Source organism: Nicotiana attenuata, unplaced genomic scaffold (assembly GCF_001879085.1).
Source record: "Nicotiana attenuata strain UT unplaced genomic scaffold, NIATTr2, whole genome shotgun sequence".
NCBI classification, from domain to species: Eukaryota; Viridiplantae; Streptophyta; class Magnoliopsida; order Solanales; family Solanaceae; genus Nicotiana; species Nicotiana attenuata.
Window position 1 is genome coordinate 136,402 of NW_017670513.1, and position 11,380 is coordinate 147,781.

An 11,380-nucleotide genomic window follows, 5' to 3' on the forward strand; every position below is an offset into this window, starting at 1 on the left:
CTTTGCATTATTTTCCATCATCTTGAAGTCTGCTGCTACAAATTCAAAAGGGTCTTTGGGAATAGTTTCATTTTTCCGATTGTTTTGGTGGGAGTTAATGGTCCTCTATTCTTATCTTCCACCAACTGCAGTATTTTCCATTAAACAAAGGTGGTCTAGTACTTGACTGTCCTTCGTTGATTCCAGGTGGAGCACTCATTTTCTTCCAAGATATCTCTAGGTTAGCCACGTTTAAGAGAACTCGCTCTGATACCAATTATTAATTTTCATGTTTTCTTAAATGGCTAAAGAACTTGGTTCTTTGTCTTACTTCTTACGCGTAAATAAAATAAACAGTAAAATAAGAACAATAATTTTTACGTGGAAATTAACCCGGCTCAAAGGTGAAAAAACCATGACCTGCCACGTAGGATGTAACCCAATACTCTCACACTTCTCCTACTTCTACTTATTGTATGAAATTACAAGTTACTCTAATTTGTACACTGTAATGACCTGACTGGTCGTTTTGTATATTTGGCCACTGTTTCCCCTTTTGAAACTTCCTGTATGTGTATTTGTAGTTTAATGACTTGAGGGGATGGCTAGTTTTATTCTGGAAAGATTTTAGGTTGATTTGGACCCTTTAGTTCATGGTTTAGAAGCTTAATTTGGAGATGTTGAGCGAAGGTTGACTTTGTAAAAATAACCTAGAATGGTGTTTTGATGGCTCCGATAGGTTCTTATCATGATTTTAGACTTGGGAGTATGCGCAAAATTGAATTCAGAGGTCCCTAGGTTGATTAGACCTGTTTTGCCGAAAGTTGACAATTTAAGGTTTAGAAGTTTCCCTAAGTTTAACTGTATGTTGACTTTATGGCTATCGGGTTGGAAATTTTGTTTTGGGACTTGGAATAGGCCCGCTTTGCTATTTGGAACTTGTCTTCAAAATTTGGTATATCTGGAGTTTGTTTGATAGGATTCAAACGCTTGTTTGTGATTCTAGAGGTTCTTGAGTTTTCCTTATGAAATTCATGCATTTTGATGTCTGATTCGTGGTTCTAGATGTTATTTTGGTGTTTTGATTGCGTGAGCAAGTATTATAATGTTTTTAGATTTTTGTGGATGTTTATTTGTAGCCTCGAGGGCTGGAGGTGAGTGTTGGGCGTGTTTCAGAATGGTTTGAACTCATTTCCAGGTTGCTGGTGTGCCAGTGCTCCAATTATCGCACTTGCGAGCACCAACAACACAATTGCGATCGTAAAGGGGGGGGGGGGGTTCTCAGGTATCGCATTTGAGATACATGATCAAATTTGTGAAGAAATGCCAGGGCTGGGTAGGTTCGCATTTGCGACCAATTGGCCGCATTTGCAAAGAGGTTAGACTTCACATTTGCGATGTCCGTATCGCAATTGCGACATTTCCCCGGGCTTGTCAGGTGCCGCATTTGCGAGCTATTCCTCACAGTTGTGTGGGTTCGCAATTTGGTCTTATTTTTCATATTTTGGAACCCTAGACTCGGTAGGAGGCAATTTGGAGAAGAGATTTTCACATACAATCATTGGGTAAGTGATTTTGATTAATTTCCAATTATATTACATGATTATATATGAGATTTAATATCAAATTCATGAGAATCTAAGAGAGATTTTGGGGATGTTTATCTATGTTTTGAAAATTGAAAATTTTGTACTTGAGAGTCGAATTGGACTCAGATTTGAAAACAAAATACATATATGGACTCGTGGGGTTATGGGTAGTCAAGATCTACTATTGGACTCAGGTTTTGACCGGGTGGGCTCGGGGTTGACTTTTGGGGAATTGTGTAAAGGTCATAGCTTTATTAATTTCCATTGGTTTCTCTTTCATTGTTTGATTATATTAAGTCATTTTTGGTTAGATTTGAGCCATGCAGAGGCGAATTTTAACGGAAAAGCTATTTTTGAGTGTTGATTTGGCCTCATTGGTGTAAGTTTCTTGCCTAACTTTGCGTGGGAGAACTACCCCTTAGGACTTGGGTTGATTGTACAATATGAACTATGTGGAAGACGTGTACATGAGGTGACGAGCATGTACACAGGCTTATATGTGAAAATTGATGGGTTTAGACTCTTAGGTTACTTATAAGAATTTCATTGAAGTTGTTATTAATTGTTCTATCTTTCTTTGTCAAGTTTATTCTTATATGCTTTAATTGAAGTTGTTATTACATGTTCTAGTTTCAATTGTTGAGGTCAATCTTATATGTATTTATTAGTAGTTGTTGTTACATGCTATTCTTTTCATTGTTGAGTTATTCTCATGCATTTAGTCGTAGTTTCTATTTCATGTGATCTCTTTCATTGTTAAGCTTGCTTTAGAATTTGAAGTTGCCATTTCATAAAAATACCTTTATTGTTGAGTTATTAAAGTTGTAGTTGTCGAGAGCTGTTAACACGTTTGTGGTTGAAATTGTTGGTTATTGGAATACCTTTCGTTGTTGAGTTATTTCTCGTTCATTTGTTATTATTGAGATTCTTGTACACATTGTGGTTGAGCCATAGGCTATGTGTTGTGGTGACATTGATATTATTGATTTTGGAAATGTTGTGGCATTGTGCATGTGGTGTGAGTTGATTACTGTGTCGTGATATTGATGTGCATGCGGAGGTATAAGGGTGGGGATTGATCTGTAAGCGGCGAGATAAGGTGGGATTTATACGCGTGTTGCTAGTAAGGGAATTACTTGAAGCCACGTGGTGTGATAATGGGGCTAAATCGCATGTAGCTATTTCGGAAAAAATATTTAAAAAAATATAAATGCAAGGATCACGCGGCGATATAAGGAAGATTGTGATTGTGACTTGTGAAATTTGAATATGAGGTGTAGTACCTCAGTTATGATTCTTAATGTACATTCTATATTGAAAAGGCTTGTTAATTTGAACGATTATTATCTTCCCTTCATTCATTATTTGTATTTTTATGGAACTTGATCACTTGTTATTTTTATCATATGTTCACTCTTTGTTGACCTTTATTGCCTTAAATTCCGTTGTTAGCCTTATTCAATGTATTGTTTTGTCGTCATTTATTTTTTTGCTTCCGTTATCGGACTATGTTAATATTCAGCATAGGTCTTATGTCTAGTAGGTGTCTTGACCTGGCCTCGTCATTACTCTACCGATGTTAGGCTTGATACTTACTCGACACCGTTGGGGTGTACTCATGCTACACATCTGCACATTTTCGTATAGATCCATGTACTTCTGCTCGTGCCGGACGCAAGTGATTTGACCCAGATATTCTGAAAAACTTCAAGGTATAACTGCTTGACACTCGCTAGCCTCAGAGTCACCTTCTGTTATTGCCTTTACTACTATTTATCTTCTTATCAAACAATATTGTATTAGAGATTTTAATATATTTTAGTAGAGCTATGACTAAGTTCCACCGATTTTTTGGATTTATATGACTAATATTCCATTTTGACTTTATTGTGATAGTTATCAGTTTAATTTAATATCTTAGTTGTTATTTCTATTAAAATCTCATTTTATTTTAGGCTTACTTAGTCTTAGAGACTAGGTGCCATCACGACATCCTAAGGCGGGAATTTGGGGTCGCGACAAGTTGGTATCAGAGCTCTAGGTTCACAGGTGCTACAAGTCATAAGCAAGTTTAGTAGAGGCTTGTGGAGCGGTACAGAGACGTCTGTACTTATCTTCGAGAGGATATGAAACTATTAGGAAAATTTCACTTCTTTGATTTCTTATCATGCGGATATGTTGATTTTATAATCTGAGCCTTGTCTTTCTATTCTCTCACAGATGGTGAGGACACGCATTGCTGGATCAGATGATCAGACACTTGCGCACCTTGCTAGAGCCACGAGAGGCTGGGGCCGAGGTAGAGGCCGAGGAGGGGCACGTGCTACAGCTAGAGAACCTGCCCGAGTGGTGACGGAGGAGTATCTCCGGTTGGGGTATAGACACCCGAGGCTCCTATTGCTACCCCTAGACTCCAGGAGGCCCTAACATACTTCCTGAGCATGTTCGATACTTTAGCTCATGCGGGATTGATACCTGTTGCACCAGCCACATCTCAGGTTGGGGCAGTAGCTCAAGATCTCACGACCCGTACTCCAGAGCAGCGGGTCCATATTGATGAAGTTCCAGAAGTTATGCTAGCACAACATGTTATTCCGGTTCAGCATGAGGTCATTTCAGAGGCATCTGAGGAGGAGTAGTTGAGACTTGAGAGGTTCAAGAAGTATGATCCTCCTGCTTTCAGTTGCGCTGTTACTTAGGATGTGTAGGGTTTTCCAGACAAGTGCCACCGTATTCTACGCACCATGGGTATTATGGAGGTGAGCGGAGTTGAATTTACTTTTCAGCTGTCAGGAGCAGTATATAGGTGGTTGCAGGCTTATGAGAAAGGTAGACCAGCTGATGCAGGCCCACTCATTTGGGCTCAATTTTTGGATATATTTTTTAGAGAGTTTGTTTCTCAGACCCTTCGAGATACATTGCGCACAGAGTTCGAGAAGTTGCGTTAGGGGACTATGATAGAGTTAGAGTATGCCATCAGATTCAGTGAGTTGTCCTGACATGCACCTATCTTGGTTTCTATAGTAGAGAGTGAGTCCGCAGATTTATTGAGGGGCTCAGTTATGGTCTTAGATTCAGCATGGCTTGAGAGTTGGAGACGGATACTCCATTTTAGCAAGTTATAGAGATCGCTCGAAGGATGGAGTGTATGCGGGGTCAGGAGAGGGAGGATAGGGAGGCTACGAGGCTTCGAGATTCTGGAGGATATAGTGGTGCTCGCGCTCCAGTTTTATCTTTTCATGGCAGAGGTTATGTGAGTCAACTAGTTCATTTAGCACTTTCAGCCACTCGTAGTGCTCCGACTATTCGAGGTTTCAGGTTATTATGCACATCCACTTTCCAGTGCACCTCTTGCATGGGGTGCCTTCAGCGGTTAGTCTAGCCGACCAGGTCAGTTTCAATTTTAGTAGCCATGCCCGCTGAGAGGTTGTTTTGAGCATGGAGATACCAGGTATATAGTGAGGGATTGTCCCAAACTTAGGAGGGTTGCACCTCCACAGGCTACACAGGCTCCGCAGATTCCACAGGGTCCACAGGCCATGGTTGTTGCTCCAGTTACCGCTCCAACTACACTGCCAGTTAGGGGTGGAAGTAAAGCAAGTAGAGGTCTCCCTAGAGGGGGAGGCCATGCTCGTTTCTATGATTTTTCGGATAGGACTGAGTCTATTGCATTAGATGCTATCATCATAGGTATTGTTCTGGTCTGTCATTAGAATGCATCAGTTTTATTTGATCCAGGTTCCACTTATTCGTATGTGCCATCTTACTTTGCTCCATATTTGGATATATCTTGTGATTCTTTGAGTGCTCTTGTATATGTGTCTACTCCTGTGAGACATTCTATTATTGTAGACCATGTTTATCAGCCATGTTTGGTCACTATCGGTGATTATGAGACCTAGTTAACCTTTTGCTACTCAGTATGGTATACTTTAACGTGATCCTGGGCATGGATTGGCTATCGCCCTATCACACTATTCTGGACTATCATGCCAAGATCATGACACTAGCTATGCCAGGGTTGTCGTGGTTGGAGTGGAGGGATACATTGGATTGTATTCCTAGCAGGGTGGTGTCCTTTCTGAAGGCACAACAAATGGTTGAGAAAGGGTGTGAAGCATATCTAGACTTTGTGAGGGATATTAGTGCTGATACTCCTACCGTTGAGCCAGTCCAGATCGTGAGAGATTTCCCAAATATGTTTCTAGTAGACCTACCGGGCATGCAACCTGATAGGGATGTCGATTTTGGTATTGAACTGGTGCTAGGTACTCAGCCTATTTCTATTCCACCATATCGTACGACACCAGTGTAGTTGAAGGAGTTAAAGGAACATGTTTAGGAGTTGCTTGATAAGGGTTTCATCTGACCGAGTGTTTCGCCTTGGGGTTCTCCTGTTCTATTTGTGAATAAGAAAGACGACTCTTTGAGAATGTGTATTGATTATAGGCAGTTGAACAAGGTTACAATCAAGAACAAGTATCCACTATCGGGTATTGATGATCTGTTCGACGAGCTTCGAGGTGCTCCGGTATTCTCAAAGATTGATTTGAGGTAAGGGTATCATCAGTTGAAGATTGGGGATTAAGATATTCTGAAGACTGCTTTCAGGGCTTGCTATGGTCGCTATGAGTTTTTGGTGATGTCATTTGGGCTGACCAAAGCCTTAGCAGCCTTTATGCACTTTATGTACAGTGTATTCTAGCCATATCTTGATTTTTTCATCATTGTGTTCATTGATGACGTATTGGTATACTCTCGTAGCCAGCAGGATCATGAGCAACACTTTACGATCGTGCTCCAAACCTTGACGGAGAAGAAGTTATATGCAAAATTCTCCAACTGTGAGTTTTGGCTTGATTCGGTGGTATTTTGGGTTATGTGGTGTCTAGTGAGTGGATTAAGGTGGATCCAAAGAAGATGGAGGCAGTTCAGAGTTGGCCCATACCATCTTCTACTACTGAGATCCAGAGTTTTCTAGGCTTGGCTGGTAATTATTGCCATTTCATGGAGGGTTTTTCATCCTTCGCAGCTCCTTTCACCAGATTGACTCAAAAGGGTGCTCCATTCAGGTAGTTTGACGAGCTCCAGAAGCTCAAGACTGCCTTGACCACAACTCCAATTCTAGTTTTGCCTTCCGCGTCGGGTTCATATACAGTTTATTGTGATGTTTCGCAGATTGGCAATGAATGTGTCTTGATGCATGAGGGTAGAGTGATTGCTTATGATTCACGTCAATTGTAGCCCCATGAGAAAAACTACCCCGTTCATGATTTAGAGTTGGCAGCCATTGTCCATGCATTGAAGATTTGGAGGAACTATCTTACGGCGTGTCTTGTGAGGTATTCACAGATCACCTGAGTCTACAACACTTGGTCGAGCAAAAACATCTGAACTTGAGGCAACGGAGGTGGTTAGAGCTATTAAAGGACTATGATATCACCATTCTTTATCATCCCGAGAAAGCCACTGTGGTGGCAGATGCCTTGAGTAGGAAGGTTGAGAGTATGGGTGGCCTTGCATATATTCTAGTTGGAGAGAGATTGTTAGCATTGGATGTTCAGGCTTTGGCCAATCGGTTTGTGAGGTTGGATGTTTCGAAGCATAGGCGGGTCCTTGCTTGCGTGGTTTCTTGGTCTTCTTTGTATGATCGCATCTAGGTGCGTCAGTGTGATGACCCCCATTTACTTGTCCTTAAGGACACGGTGCAACACGGTGATGGCAAGGAGGTTTCTGTTGGAGATGATAGGGTGCTGAGGATGCATGGCCGGATTTGTATACCCAATGTGGATGGGTTACGTGAATTGATTCTCGAGGAGGCCCATAGTTTGCAGTATTCCATTCATCCGGGTGCCGCTAAGATGTATTAGGATTTGAGGTAGCACTACTGGTGGATAAGAATGAAGAAAGATATAGTGGAGTATGTGGCTCGGTGTTTGAACTGTCAGTAGGTGAAGTACAAGCATCAGGGGCCGGGCGGTTTGCTTCAGAGACTTGAGATTCTAGAGTGGAAGTGGGAGCGTATCAACATGGATTTCATTATTAGACTCCCGCGGACTTTGAATAATTTTGATGCAGTGTGGGTTACTATGGATAGACTGATCAAGTTTGCACACTTCACTTTGATTGTGACTACCTACTCTTAGAGCAGCTAGCTCAGATCTATATTCGTGAGATTGTTCGTCTGCATGGTGTGACGGTGTCTATTATCTTCGATTGAGGCACACAGTTCACATTGCATTTTTGGAGAGCTATCCAGCATGAGTTAGGAACATAGGTCGAGCTGAGCACGACATTTCATCCCCAAATGGATGGACAATCCGAGCGCACCATTTAGATTTTGGAGGATATGCTTCATGCCTTTATGGATTTTAGGGGTTCATGGGGTCAGTTCCTACCACTCGCAAATTTTGCCTACAACAACAACTACCAATCGAGTATTCAGATGGAATTTTATGAGGCCATATATAGGAGGCGATATCGTTCCCAAGTTGGTTGGTTTGAGCCGTGAGAGGCTAGGTTGTTGGGCACTAATTTGGTGATTCAAGATCGGCTTCGTACAACACAATCTAGGCAAAAGAGTTATGCTAATCGGAGGGCACGTGATGTAGAATTTATGGTGGAATAGAGGGTCTTGATTAAAGTTTCACTCATAGGTTGTGATGATGTTCGAAAAGAAGGAAAAGTTAAGCCCTAGGTATATTGGTCCTTTTGAGATCCTTGAGAGAGTTGGTGAGGTGGCCTACAGACTTGCATTGCCACCCAGCCTATCGGGAGTTCTGGTTTTCCATGTTTCCATGCTCCGGAAGTATTTTGATGATCCATCACATGTATTAATTTCAGCTCAGTAAAATTGGACATGGATTTGATTTATGTTGAGGAGCCGGTGGCTATCGTGGACAGGCAAGTCCGGATGTTAAGGTCAAAGAATATTGCTTTAGTGAAGGTTCAATGGAGAGGTCAACTGGTAGAGGAGGCGACCTGGGAGACTGAGCATGACATGTGGATTCATTATCCTCACCATTTTGGCATTTCGGGTATGTCTCTATACACGTTCGAGGACGAACAATTGTTTTAAGGGCGGGAGAATGTAACGACCCAACCGGTCGTTTTGTGTTTGAGCCCTGTTTCCCCTTTAGAAGCTTCCTGTATGAGTATTTTTGGTTTTATGACTTGCGGGGATGGTTAGTTTTGTTCCGAGAAGGTTTTGGGTTAATTTGGTTTAGTTCTTGGTTTAGAAGCTTAAGTTGGAAATATTGACTGAAGTTTGACATCTGCGAAAACCACCCGGAAAGGTGTTTTGATGGCTTTGATAGGTTCGTATAGTGATTTTGGATTTGGACGTATTCCCAGAATTGAATTTAGAGGTCCCTAGGTTAGTTTGACTTATTTTGCAGAAAATTGGCAATTTGAGGTTTAGAAGCTTCCGTAAGTTTGACCGTAGGTTGACTTTGTGGCTATCGAGTTTGGAATTTGGTTTTGGACTTGGAATAGGTCTTTTTTTTTTCTATTTGGAACTTCTTTGCAAAATTTGATGTCATTTAGAGTTGGTTTGATCGGATTCAGACGCTTCGTTGTGATTCTAGAGGTTCTTGAGTTTTCCTTTTGAAATTCATGCGTTTTGATGTCCGATTCGTGGTTCCAGATGTTATTTTGGTGTTTTTATTGCGCGAGCGAGTTCATATGATGTTTTAAGATTTGTGTGGGTGTTTGGTTTGGAGTCCCGAGGGCTCGGGTGAGTTTGAGTCGTGTTTCGGAATGGTTTGAACTCATTTCCAGGTTGCTGGTGTGTTGGTGCTCCAGTTATCGCAGTTGTGAGCACCAGCATCACAATTGCGATCGTAGCATGGAGTCTCAGGTGTCGCATTTGTGATATCTCGATTGCATTTTCGAAGAAATGCCTGGGCTGGGTAGGTTCGCATTTGCAACCAATTGGCCGCATTTGCGAAGAGGGCATACTTCACATTTGCGAGGTCTGTGTCGCAATTTCGACATTTCCCTGGGTTTATTAGGTGCCGCATTTGCGAGCTATTCTTCGAAATTACGAATCCAGTGTCGCAATTGCAACATTTGCACTTGAGGAAGACGGGAGTGGGTCTCATTTTTCATATTTTGAAAACCTGGACTCGGTAGGAAGCGATTTGGAGAAGGGATTTTCACATACAACCATTGGGTAAGTGATTTTGATCAGTTTCCAAATATATTAAATAATTATATATGGGATTTAACATCAAATTCATGAGAATGTAAGAGAGATTTTGGGGATATTTGTCTATTTTTTGAAAAATAAAAATTTGGGGTTTGATAGCCGAGTTGGACTGGGATTTGAAAACAAAACACATATATGAAATCACGGGGTTCTGAGAAGTCTAGATCTACCATTGGACTCGATTTTTGACATAACAGGCCCGGGGTTAACCTTTAGGGAATTGTGTAAAGGTTATAGCTTTACTAATCGTTATTATTTTCTCTTGCATTGTTTGATGATATTAAGTCATTTTTGGTTGGATTTGAGCCATGCAGAGGAGAATTTTAAGGGAAAAGCTATTTTTGAGTATTTATTTGGCCTAGTTGAGGTAAGTATCTTTCCTAACTTTGTGTAAGGGGGACTACCCTTTAGGATTTGGGTTGATTGTACTATTTGAACCATGCGGAAGACGTGTACATGAGGTGACGAGCGTGTACACGGGCTTATATGTGAACATTGACCGGTTTAGACTCTTAGGTTACTTATAATCATTTCATTGAAATTATTATTGATTGTTCTATCTTTCCTTGTCAAGTTTATTTTTATATGCTTTAATTGAAGTTGTTATTACATGTTCTAGTTTCAATTGTCGAGGTCACTCTTATTTGCATTTATTAGTAGTTGTTGTTACATGCTATTCTTTTCATTGTTGAGTTATTCTCATGCATTTAGTCGTAGTTCTATTTCATGCTATCTCTTTCATCGTTAAGAATATGCTATGCATTAGAAATTGAAGGTTCCATTTCATGGAAATGCATTCATTGTTGAGTTATTGGAGCTGTAGTTTGAGATCTATTAACACGTTTGTTGTTGAAATGATTGGTTATTGAAATACCTTTCCTTGTTGTCACGACCCCAATTCCTTCCGTAGGATGTCGTGATTTCACTTAGTCTCTACGACTAGGTAAGACTAACATGCATAGAGAAATAGCGAAAATACTACTAAAACTTCAAATAAAACCTTCATACTATTATAATAACTCAACAGTACAATGGCAAACACTTTCCCCAAAACCTGTTGGAACAGAGTTATAAGATCTATAAGATAGTACTACTAGTCTCGAACTACAATACTGTTTGAAACAAGAAAGAAACAATGGAATGACTAAAACAGAAGGGGACTCCGAGGCCTGCGGATGTAGAGCAAGTGTACCTTGAAGTCTCCAAAAGCAGCTACTCAAATCAAGTCTAGCATTCGGCACGAGCAGACGTACCTAGATTTGCAAAAAAAAAAAGATGTGCAGAAGCGTAGTATGAGTACACCACACTGGTACCCAGTAAGTATCAAGCCTAACCTCGGTAGAATAGTGACGAGGCTAGGTCAAGACACCTATTAGGATATAATAAATAGAATGAAATGTTATAACAAGAAGTAATGGAAGCGAAGAAAAGTAGTATGAAACAAGTTAATAACATAAACTAATGAAAGGATTGGAAACATAGAGATAACATATGAGAAGCAATTGAAAAGAATCACAATGCTCATATACGGTCAATAACTGATAGAACAAGGAAGAACAAAGCAACAAGAAGTGTTCCCACCAAAAACGCTTTACAACATGAT